Source organism: Octodon degus, unplaced genomic scaffold (genome assembly GCF_000260255.1).
Source record: "Octodon degus isolate 3935 unplaced genomic scaffold, OctDeg1.0 scaffold00171, whole genome shotgun sequence".
NCBI classification, from domain to species: domain Eukaryota; kingdom Metazoa; phylum Chordata; class Mammalia; order Rodentia; family Octodontidae; genus Octodon; species Octodon degus.
In genome coordinates this window covers 34,408-47,931 of record NW_004524747.1, presented here as the reverse complement: position 1 = coordinate 47,931, position 13,524 = coordinate 34,408, and positions in this window count along the sequence as shown.

Sequence of the window (13,524 nt, the reverse complement as noted above, 5' to 3'; positions counted from 1 at the left end):
GGTCAAAGTTACAAAATTTTAAATCATACCGTTGGGCTCTTTGCTCTTGACTTTCAACATAAATCTGACTAAAAGCCCTCAACAATAGCCATGGTATTTCAACATTCCAGTGCGTTGAGAACTATTTTGAAAGATTAAACAATTCCTGCTGCTTTATCTCAGTCTCAGGTAAAGTCTCTGTACACAAGCAAAATGGAGGCAAACTTTGTGCCAAGCTGAAACACAAATGATCTGGAGTTGAACAGTGAGCGCATTCCTTTTTTCCCAGCAGACACCTCCCCAGCCTGGTCTTTACAGGCAGTATTTCCATCAGCCTTCTGGTCTTCTGAGGTCTGACCAGAATCTCCTGTACAGAACAGTCGAAGCTGTACCAGTGTTTCACTTATAGGTGAATCTACAAACCTTTCTTATCTCTTCCCACAAGCTATTCCCAAAAGCTCATATGGTTAGGTTTAGCCACAGCAATGGCCCCACTACTTTGGTACCAAATTCTGTATCATTTTATCTCATTGCTGGGAAAAAATACCAAACACCTAAAATAAAGGATGGAAAGGCTTATTTAGCTTACATTTACTGGAGGTTTTAGTCCATACTTGGCTGGCTTGAAGGCAAAATGGCACATTGCAGAGAACAAACTTTCATGTTGGCTGAAAAGAACAGTAAGAAAAATGGAGAAATATTGACAGCAATGGCTACAGAGAAGAAATTTCTCTTAAGTTTCATTCAGCCTATCCACCCCAGGCCAGTTGTAGTACTCACACACACAATCTCAGCAGCACTCACACTCATAATCCCAGTGGGTCTTAAGTTAAACACAAACTCTAGAAGTCTACCCTGTGACTTACATGAGGCTTTGGGGAGAAAACTAAAACAAAATTATAACACTCACAGTAAAAAGGAAAGACAAAGATGTGGAACATATAAATTACTGTTCCAAAATCTCTTTGCTTTATTTTTGTTGACAAAAGTAATTAAACAATGCTAGCCATGTATCTAACATAATCCTTCACAAGTAATTATCAATACTGTATATGTGTTTTCCACTTAATGCATTAAGAATGTTAAACCACTCATAATTCCAGGTCAATAATTCCTTCTTTGATACAAATATATAGAGATTTCACATTCAGAATTTTATAAATTACATTGATATTTGTGTTTTGTTTCATTTACATAAATGATTTTACATATGGCAAAACTGAATGAAACTGAAATAGACTTTCAGACCTTAAAAACTTCATTGTATCTAAGGATCAAGAAAAGAAAAACCTCATGTAAACCACAAGGAACCAGAAAATAATAAGTAAACAATTACAAGATGACACAAAGTTGAATAGTATGAGCACATTGGCCAAGCAATGGCCGTGACTCATCCACATGACTGCACTGACAAAGGTTCTACAATCTGAGGTACAGGATCTCAGGATAAATCCTGAGGGGATTTCACTGACCTTCTCAGACCAAAAAGCTACAACTCTTGTTGCATGGGTCCTGCTTTACCTTGGTCTTAACCATCCAGCAGAAAAGTATGAAGATGCAATATAGGAAATAAAGCCATGCTGTTATGTCGAGCTGTGGGGGACTCAGGTCAATAATTTCTGACATTGCTAGTTAAATAGAAGACCCAATGCTATTATGGGCTACTGGACTCTTTTAGAATATTTTGCTGAGTTTACACACCTATAATATTCAATAACGGAACTTAGAAAAAATGGGGTATACCGATGAATGTCCATTTTGTATCTGTGTATTCAAAGTGGTTAGGATAGATATATAGTTCCATTCTCTTAATGAATAGAATGATTTGTTCTAATGATGTTTGTAAATAGGATCACAGTCTGCATCTTGTACAGCAATTAACCACTAAGAAGATTATGCAGTGTATTATTTGTTGAAACTGTACTTCCCATTTGATTTGAAACTGTCTCATTGCTATCTGTTTATCAATAAAACTTTGAAAAAAATCAATGAAAATTGAGTCAGTAGAAGTGACATGAAAAGCCTATTTTTCGAAGTAATTGAAGAAGACTCCCAAGCATAGGGAATGAATACACATAAGGTGGATTTTTTAAGATTAATTGAAATACATAACCCCCTAGCCAACCTCATAAAAAAAGAAAGATAAAACTCAAATTCAAGCTATAAGACTTGAAAAGGGTGAAATTACTAGAGATCCCGTGGAAATTCAGAAGTTTGTCAGTAGCACATTGAAAATTTATACTCTCTCAGGATAGAAAACTAAGAAGAAATGGACAGATTCTTAGATAAGCAAGAATTACTAAAACAATAAAGAAGATAGAAAAATTATGAATAAATGATATCAGTCAATAAAATTGAAAATATGATTTAAAAAACTTACCAGCAAAGAAATGCCTAGGTCTTCATGTATTCACAGATAAATTCAAGATGAAATTTATGGATTTAATCCCAATACTCCATTAACTTTTTAATGAAATTGAAAAGGAATTAACACTCCCTATTTTATTTCTCTAGGCAAGAAATACAGTGATACCAAAAGCAGAGAATGACCCAAACAAAAAAGAGAATAACAGACTAATTTCCCTCATGAATGAATATGTATGCAAATATACTCAATAAAATAGAAGCAAAAGTAATGCAGCAAATCACTAGGAAGATTAAGCACCATGACCAGGTAAGATTCATCCTAGGGTTGGATGGATGGATGGTTCAACATACACAAACTTATAAACGTGGTACACCATATCAACATAGCCAAAAACAAAACCACATGATCATCTATCTCAATTGACCCAGGAAAACCTCTTGACAAAATCCAAAAGTCACTCATGATAAAAAAAAAACTAGAAAAATTTGGAATATATGGTCTATACCTCAATCTGACAAAAGCCATCAATGACACACTAACAGCCAACACCATTCCAAATGCATAAAAATTGAAGCTTTTGCTCTAAAATCAGCTACAAGGCAAGGATGTCCATTATAACCACTCTTATTTAATATATTTCTAGCCAGAGAAACATTAGCCAGAACAATTAGACAAGAGAGAGAAATAAAAAAAGAATGGATCAGAAGAAGTTACTCTATCATAATTCTCAGATGACATGATACTTTACATGGAAGACCCAAAACATCTGACCAGGAGCCTTCTAGAATTAATAACAAATTCAGTAGTGTAGTAGGATACAAGGTTGACACCCAAAATTCAACAGGATTACACTACACAAACAACAAATTCACTGAAGGACAAATTAGAGAAACAACACCTTCCAAAATAGCATCCAAAAAGATTGAAATAACAAAGGAAGTAAAAGACCTATATAATGAAAATTGCAATACTCTGAAAAAAGAGATTTAAGAGGATTTTACAACATTGAAAGATATTGAGTTGAAGAGGACATTTTCAATAGTTTGTACTTTTTCTCTTATTTTTATGTATTTAGTATGGGGTTTATAGGGTCTCACTTCACAGATCAGACTTGTAGTGATCTTCCAGTTTTCAGCCTCCCAAGTGCTAGGATTATAGATGCGTGCCACCACACCAAGTCTCCATCATAATCTCAGTGCACTCTGGGGGCAGGGCTGGCCCAACAAGCCTGATCTCGAACCCCGGTCCCCACATCTGCTAAGCAGGTGGCTTAGTCCACTGACCTATCTGTCTGACACCCTTCTGTTCTTAATTTCTTATATATTTCTTTGATTTTTTCTTTCCTCTTCCAATTTTGCATGCATAAATCTAGTAATACAGACAACTGGTTGGAAGACAGCACTATATATTACAACAAATATTGTGAAATTCAGAGAAAAAAGAAAAAAGACAGAAAATGGAAAGATATTCCTTATTCTTGCATAGGAAGAACCAATATTGTGCTATATGACCAATATTGCTATTAAGATTTAATATAATCCTTATCAAAGTATGATCAGGATACATAAGAGATCTAGAGAAAATATTCCTAAAATTCACTTCAAACCAGGTGTTAAGTAGAATAGCAAAAGCGATCCTGTGTAAAAAAGGAAAGTCAAGAATCACCACTACCACTAACTTGAAATTATTCTACAAAGCTACTGCAATAAATTCTGCATGACACTGGCAAAAACAAAGACCTGAGGAAAAATGGAATGGATTATAAGATATAGACATAGGTACAAACACACTGAGCCACTTTATCTTTGATAAAATGAGCCAACCAAGTTCTTTGAAAGAAGACAGCCTCTTTAATAAATGATTTTAGAAAAACTGGCTTTGCACATTCTGAAAACTTAAACTAGATCCATTATGATCACCATGAATTAACTGACATCAAAATGTATTAAAGATGTGCGCTTTAAAAGAGAAACATTAAATCTCCTGGAATATGAAAAGGGGAAATCTTGAAGACCTAGGGATAGGCAGAGACTTCCTGACCAGCTTGGACTCATAGTGATCCTCCTGCTTTCAGCCTCCCCAATGCTGGGATTACAGGTATGTGCCACCATGCTCCATCTTGGTGGCCAGCTCAGTGTGTCCAAGGTGGGGTCAATGCGGCATGTGGTACCAGAGGTTGAATCAAGGATCTTGTGTTTGCCAGGCAGGTGCTTAGGCCATCAAGCTATCTCCCCAGCCCTAAAATGTGTTTTTGTTTTTTCACTATTCCCATACAAATCTTCCATTTTTTTCTTGAAACTGATGAGGTTACACTTGTGGTAATAAGAAGGTACAGGACTACATATAATTTACAACTTAAAATGCAAAAAAAAAAAAAAACTAAAGCAAACGTTTTTAATAATGAATATTATTGCGTATTACAAAGAAACAATTGATTGCTTTGAAAGAATTTAATTTTAAGTCCTAAAATTTCTTTTCTTACACAGGAATGACTAGGGACGTAAGACCAATAGTTCATTAATTTATAAATACTTAGAAAAAGGAAGATAATCACCTAAAATTCCTTTCACCAAAACATGTTAAGATTGTCAGTTCTAATATTTATTTTCCAGATAGACACTCATTGAGAAATATTTTAAAATTTACCCATTTTGTATTTTGCATCCAGATGTGAATCCTCTCTTTAAGCCTGTACTTGAATTTGAAGCTTCATTTTTTATTAAAGAACATTGTCCAGTATGTGAGCCCATCACTGAGAAAGGAATATTTATGTAATGATGATAGCTCAGTTGGATAAGCTGTAAACCAACAAAGAAGTGTTGGAACACTGGTGAAGTTAATCTGAAATTCTCTTTCAGAAATTCATCACAAATGTGTGGTACTGCTACTGTGTCATGTCGTGTTTCAAAATATTATTTATAAGCCAAATTTTTGATCAGTTTTCTTTATATCTTCCAAGAGATCTCCCATAGAAAACAGACATGGTGACAATAATACAGTTGTATTAGAGCCTGGAAACCAGAATTTTTATACCCAGATTCAAAGTGACTCATCTCCACAGGTTTCAGAAAGACTTGAAGAGACTGAACTGTGTGAAACATCATTGCAAAAGTTTACAATTGGTGTGAATGAAGTATTCTAATATAGACAAGAGATATTATTGATTTCATTTATGAAATAGCATTTCTTTAATTCATTGGGTTTTTTAGCTATAAGAATATAGTGCAGAAATGCCATCATGGAAACATTAATGTATTATAATAGTAAATTGGCTCAATGTGTTATTCTGATCAACAGTAAAATTTGAGAAGAGTACGAATTTTGGGAGACAAATTTTATTTTATTTCTCTTTTTGAGACAGGGCCTCCATATGTAGTTCACATTGGCCTTGAGGTCACTTTGTAGCCAATACTAGTCTCAAACTAGCAACAACCTTCCTGTCTATGCCTCCCAAGTACTACGATTACAGGCATGTGCCACTGTGCTGAGCCCTGGGAGATAAGCTATTTAAGCACATGTGAATCCTTGGCAAAGTAAAATTTCTTCTGCTATTTTAGTTTCAAAGTAAGCCATTATTCAGTGTAATGGAGTCCACTTATTTTGTGTTTTCAATTTTAAAATGTGATATATTCAGTTGATTCAATTAAATAATTTGAGGCAATTTGATAATGTCTGTTTTGACTATAAACACTTTCAAATGTATAAGTAGAGTCTTCTATTATAGTATATGATCTACTTGACTATGTTTTGAGTATAATTACTTCTATATTTTGGAATTCCTTACATGTAAAAACAGCTTCATGTAATCTAAATAAGAGAGATTATGAACCAGAGAGGTTATGAACCAATTTCAATGAGGCACTGTGTACATATTTAATATATTTTTATAAATCCAGAAATGTTAGTTACCAGCAAAGTACAAAGAAGTTTTTTTTTTTTTTAGAATCAGAAGCAATACAATAAAATAACAAAGGACCAATGAAATGTAGGTGTATGTGCAGCAAAATGAATTTTAAAAAGTAAAAATGTCCAGAAATAATTAAGATAAACATGGGACTAGATAATGAGAAATCATTATGGAAGTAGTAGATCATACATTCACATTTTTTAAAAATTTGCTATTTTACATAAATATATCCATGCATAGTTTGAAAAATGAAATTTAAAACCCTTTCTAAAATATTGAAAAAATTGATTTACATAGGCAGAAATGAGCCACAAACATCATGTAAGGGTAAAGCAAGAGAAACATGCAGAAGAACCAAATAACTAGTGGTTTTGAAAATACAAGTTTTAGTCACTTTCTCATCATTGGGAGAATAACTTGATTCCAACAATTTAAAAGAGGAGAGGCTTATTTTTGCTCACAATTTCAGTCTGCAGCTTATTGGTTCTAAAAATAAAATGTCCTGATTAAAATCATGGCACAAGTGCTTGGGAGATAGCTCAGTAGAATAAGTGATTGCCTGGCAAGTGCAAGGGCCTGAGTTCAATTTCTGCTGCCACCAAAAAAATCATAATACAAGAAATAATATCACCCATATAAGGGAAAAATAATTCCTAACATTTTATTTTTTTGGTACTGGGGATTGAACTTAGGACCTTGTACTTCTCAGGCAAGCACTTATTCTACTGAGGTATTTCCCTACCCCTTGATTCCTAACATTTTAGATGTCATATGTGCAAAATATTTGTGGTCTCACATTGAGGAATGATGTCACAAATCAAAGGAGGATGTGAGAATACTTTTATTATAAAATAATAATAAGAAATACTAAGTGACCACTAAACTCTTAGTGAATGGTAACTTTTATAGCAAAATAGCAGCATGAGTACCATGTGGGTTGACCTAAAAATCAACCTTATAGGCTTAAAATGTAGTCTCTTAGCTAATATTGATCCAATATAGAAATAGTCACATAGAAAGTGTACATGTAAAAACAAAGGCATTCTAGAAAGGGAGCGGAATATGGGTCCAGATGGTCTGGTCACCAAATTATGGTCTGATATGTATCTGCTACTTACAGTATAATCTCAAGCTGCTCTTTATTTCATAAGCCTGGTGTCTTAGTTACTATTCCCATCACTAGGACACAACACCCATCATACAAAAATTAAAGGAGCAAAGATTTATTTTAGCTCAGAGTTTATAAACACTTCATTCAATAGCTAGCTGGCTCCAAGGCAGGAAAGCACAGCAGAGAGGCTTGACATAGGAGAAATAGTTCATGACAGGGAGGTAGTATCAAAAAGCAGTAATATTGACAATCACTTTCCCTTTTATTCTCCTCATGGTACGGACTATGTGATACCATCCACACTAAAGGTGGGTATTCCTAGCATCCACACCCAGAACTCTACCAAATAGTTCAGTGGACTAAGATAGTTATTACACACCATTAATTCCTGTTCACATGGCCTAGATACAGCCACCCACTAGAGGCCCACCAATGAGTGCATTATGTTTTGTGGGAACAATTAGATAGAAGCCATAACTTTCCACCCCACATATACCCTCCAAAATACCTCTGCATGTCCATTCACATGTAATGCTTTTAGTCCATATTAAAGAATTGGCAAAAGCATTGCTTAAAAGTCCAACAGCAAGTATTCTATTTAAGCCCCTGTGCAAATGAAAGATTAGGCCAGCAACATAGCTCAGTGGACTAAGGTCCTGCTTTGGCAAGCAAAGGGACCAGGTATCCATGACATGCTGGCCCCACCCACAGGAGCACTGAGCTGGCCACTCAAACTGGGCGTGGTGGTGCACACATGTAATCCCAGCACTGGAAAGGCTGAAAACAGGCGGATCACCATGAGTCCAATCTGTGTAGTGAGACCCTGTACCAAATACACAAATGGAAAAATAGAAAAAAAAAATGGAAGATTTAACTTTCTACCATACAATAGCATGAGATAAGCATTCCGCGTAAAAATTATAAATACAAATAAAGAAATGACTGGGACGAATACAAGAACAAGATCTAGGAAGGGAAATATTAAATCCTTTATTTTCATGTCTAGCACCTGAGTTAATCTGTGCAAGGTGTGAAGGTGTTGGGAGGCTCTGCCTCTATGGCATGTTCAATCATGTCTTCCTCATGGCTTCTCTCTTGGGTGTGCTTTGATCACTTTTTGCAGGTTTCCTCATATTATTTACATAGCAGGCTTCTCCATACTTTTGGAGATTTCCCCTGTACATTTGTTTCACATTGCTCACATAAGTAGGTTAATGCACCAATGAATGTAAATCTTTCATGTTCCCAATAATTCCACAATTCCACAACTCTGAGTAAATAATATGTGGGGAACATTTGTATTTAAAGAATAACATTCAGCCCCTACCACCTGGATGGCTTCTATCCTATTATGCAAAACATATTTAGGTAATTTGAGTCATCACATTCCTGACAATTCTAGTATTGCTGAAAACTCCAAATCCAAGACCTTCTCTGAGCTTGAAAACAATAACTGAACTATGATCTCTTGTAAAAATAGAAACAAAAGTTAAATTATTGTAACATATAGTTACTCAGATTAAACTTTCCTATACCAAAAGGGAGAAACTGCAGCTGCAGGATACGAAGGAATTAGACCAAAGTAATATTAAAAGCCTGTAGATAAACAGTAAATCATACTGCTTGATATCTAGGATCTGGGACAAGTTGAGGTGACATATGAGTTTCAATTATGTGACCTCAATCCTATGCCTTGCAATATATAGCACACACATTCTGTCTCTGGAGTTAGTTTCACACACTGCCCACAGATTTCCTCAACAGACATCCTACATTCTTTGCCTTATCAAATTCCTGAAGTGTCCAAGGAGCTCTTTTTATTTTTATACTGTATATTGTTGTATTCATAGTGGTTATTCATAGTACAAGATGAGGACAAGATATTCTGTCCAAACACTATTAGTACAAACCTTTCTTCTCATTGAATTAGGAGAAAGTTGCTGTATATTTATCCTATTTCATATATACAGATACAGAATGGTTTTCTATTTATATGCCCTTTTTTGTTCAGATTTGTCAGAGATAGCTATTCCATTTCCATTTACTCTAAATCTTCACAGGCTGTCCTATCAAAGACACATTTCCTGCCTCCCAGGTGTTCCTTTGTAGTCAAGATAGAACCATCTATGAAAATGTAACTTTTGTACTCTGCAGGTATATAAAAACAGGGTTATGTGGATGATGCCAGGGTTTGCCACAGGTGTGAGCAGTAAATAATCTTTGTATCATGACTATGTATGCCTCTGGATGCCTGGGTGTCTGAGCTCTTTGAGTTAAATACTGAGAAAGTACACTCTGAACTGGCCTTCTGGAACATCAGGCATAGGGACTCTCTTTCCAAGTTGTACTTTAAAATTTGGCACCTTGAGTATGTAATAGGTGGGGTCTTGTTAATCTCAGATTCATTCAGGCCACCAATCCTATTGTTCTGATCCAAAGTACTTTGACTGTTTGTAATGGTGATTATTTTTAAGTCACAATGCTCTACTTTGGCCAAACTTTGCAGGTGTTTCCTTTCTGATGAACGTGCAAATATTTTATGTCTGAAACTTGCTTCTGATCTCAGTATGCAGCTGAAAAAAAACGCAGCCAGACCCATTACTCAGGCTATATGTTGGTCTGTTTTGAAAATACCTGTACAGGGACCAGCAAGATAGGTCAGCAGTCTAAAGTATCTGTTTAGGTAAGTTTAGGAAAGCTCAGGGACCATGGTTTGATCCCAAACACCACATACTGCACCAGGCTTGCCTGCTGGGTGGGCGGAGCCAACCACAAAAAAAAATTCTTGTACATTTTGTTCCATGTAAGTTGATTCTTCCCAAGTACAGCATGAAAATATCCATTGGTTCATATTTAAAAAATATTTCACATTATTGAATATCTAAATTATTAAATTGGTGAATAGAGATTATTTGACTTTCGCTAAATGTTATTTCACTGATAGCTAATTAGATTAGGTATGCTGTTTATTGTTGTATATTTGTATAGGCAGCTATGTTTTCTTTCCTGTAAAATTTAAAGCTATTTTTTTAGCATCTTCTGGTAGGTTGACAGAATTTATCTTGTTAATATATTGAAGTTGTTTTAGTGTTCAGAGTAATGTTTATTTGTGTATTTTATGTAATGTAAATGTTTTCACAGATTTTGCTTTTTATTTTAATCCTGATGTTTGGCTGATTTTTTTTTCTGTATTTAATACAGAGTCTACAGGGTCTTACTACACAAATTGGACTAGTAGTGATTCTCCCATTTTTAGCCTCCCAAGTGCTGGAATTACAGGCAAGCGCCACCACACCCAATCTCAGCCATTTTCTCAGTGTACCACATGGGCAGGGCCAGCATGGCATGCCAGGAATAGAACCCCGGTCGCTGCACTCTGCTTACACTTTACTACGCTGAGCTATCAAGCCGGCCCTTATTCCTGATGTACCTGTAACATGTATTTTTGTGTTTTCACATGATTGAATTTATCATTCTCTTCCTGTACAGATTGACACCAGTTTTGATGAAATCCATCTCTACTTCAACATTGTAAAGGTATTTAATCTCATTACTACCTGATCTCCATCTTCAGTCAGATCTGTGGGAACATTAATTTCTCTTACAAACAGGAATCCCACTGTGAACTGCACATAAGAGTCATATATCATGAGAATCTAATGACATATGCTGAGGTGGAACTAAAACATAAAAAGAGAGGCTTGAATACAAAGAGACTACAATAAATAGCTTGTACCCATATCAAAGCACTATCAGTAAGTGTTAAATAACAATTATGCTATATCTGGCAGCAGGTTTTAGGTCAGAATGTGACACTTACTTTAGTTCACTCATGGTCCACACACTGTTTTATATATCACTTCCATTTGTGTCTTGTGGAGACTCGTTTGTGTCTCAGTGAACTCCAGGAAGGAACAGTGGCAGGAATGAGGACAAATAGACAAGAAGACAAGAGTTTGGTCAGGTGGTGGCAAATGCACGACTGACAAAGGACCACAGAAAAATAGGGACCTTTATACCTTGACAAAGTTAGTATCAGGAGACAAATGTTGCCTAGTGATTAATAGCCAAAATTGACCACACAGGATGTTTTTCTCACAACTTGGGTAGCTTGACTGTTTTACACACACTGGTCTTGTCTGGTCCTCCTGCATATGAATAATTTCTAGCTTCAGCCTCTCCCAACATCTCTCCATTTACTGCTTTGTTGTGTGAATGAGGGGCATTATATTGCTGTTCGAACATTCTGTGTTTGGAAAACTCTGCAGAAGACCTTTTCATTTTTGATGCCAGTCCAAGTATTTTGGGTACGTGTATAGCAATTTAATATTAAAATGTCCAATAATCCATAACAGTAATGAGTTACATGTATAGCTGGCAATTGTCGGAAGTAGTTAGTAAATTGAAACTTTTACAACTAACCTATCATTATGTCATTTCTTTTTACATCTCATTGTTACACTTTTCTCGTGGATGGTTAATTCCAAGTTAAAGTGAGAACTGTTTTAATCAAATTAAGCTTTTTTTATCATATTACTTAAATATCCTTAGTAATTACTTCAAAACCAAGTGTACCACCTATTAGTTCTTATGTCAGTGTCAGCCATCTGGATGAGTTGTAGCAATTGCTTGACCAAGTTGCTTCTGTGAAAGCTTCAGAGCTTTTTTTTTTAATTTGGCTCTTATTAGGTACACTGTACTTCACATGATCACTTTTCTTGGTGGCCCTAATTCTCCTTGATCAGCAAAGTAGGGACTCAAGTTAGTTACAGCACATCACTGCAGATGTTTTCTTTTGTCCTGAGTTCTCATTGACCTAGGATGGCCAGGGCCAAAATATTGGCTATCTGCTTAGCTCAGTCTATCTCTAATTTTTTGGTATCTCAACCTCAGTTGTTAAACATCCAGGAAGACAAGTTTAATGACAGTCCCCTAAAATGGAGACAGTAAGCTTAACAATACTATCTTATTGGAATATACAACACTGTAGAATTTAAAATGAAACTTATTTTCTAACAAACATAGATATTCTAATGTGTAAATTCTTATAGAATGCTAACAGACAATTACATATTTTTACCCAGAAATTTATAAATGTACACCATACAGAAGTCTGCAGCACGAAAATCATTGCAACAGTTTGTGACATACTTAAATTTTTGTTCTGCCATAACAAATCCATTTTTACCAATTAGCTCTATCTAATACATAAGAAGATTTCACCTCATTAGTCACCTTTAATGGAATATACATGACTAGTTTTTTGTTAAGAATTCAGAATCTGAAAGAAAGTCTTATCACAATAAGGAACCTTTGCTTTACATTTCGGGGGACCTGTACATTTGAAATCATGAGTATAGTTAATACACCATGAGATTGACAATATTGTATTGCCGTACAAAAATGTGTAAGCCTTTCTTAGATTTGTATCAAGAGAATCTTTTATGCAAAAAACCTTAGCCTATTTTTTTTCTGAAACATTATCTTTTGCAATGACCAATTATTGGGGGTGTCTTCCAAGAGACCATGGAGATTTTCGGGACTTCTTATTAATGAATATAGAATGACCGCCACTCCATTTACAAATTGGAGTTCTGACCAATAATCTCCCCCACTCTAAGGAATTTTTGTTTAATTCACTTAATTTTTTGATGACTGTGAGGAAAATAATTTTGATATCCATTAGAACACCTGGTACCACAGGTGAATGTGTGCTTTTATGACTGCATCCCAAATTGTATTATGAACAAATGATCAAAAAGAAAAGAAATTGAGCTCAAATAAAATAGGAACATCTGTTCACAAATGATACACAAACATGGAAATGAGTATACAGAACAAACAACACCTTTTAAAAATGAGTGCACTCAAATATATTCTTGACCAAATTGATTTATAGATGATTACAATTTCTGAAATTTATAATTATAAATTGATTAGACAGTTTTTATGCATCAATTAGCACAGATCTTTTATCAGAAGAATTTGGAAGTAAAAAATGTTTTATTTAAAATTAACTTACTTTTTATATTTTATTTTGTTTTTAAAAATACTGGTAACTTTGAGATTAGTTATCTCTACATACTCTATCACCTATTCAGATCTTAGATTTTCATTTTGTCAGCTCTGTCAGTAGGCCCCATCATATATAGCCTCATT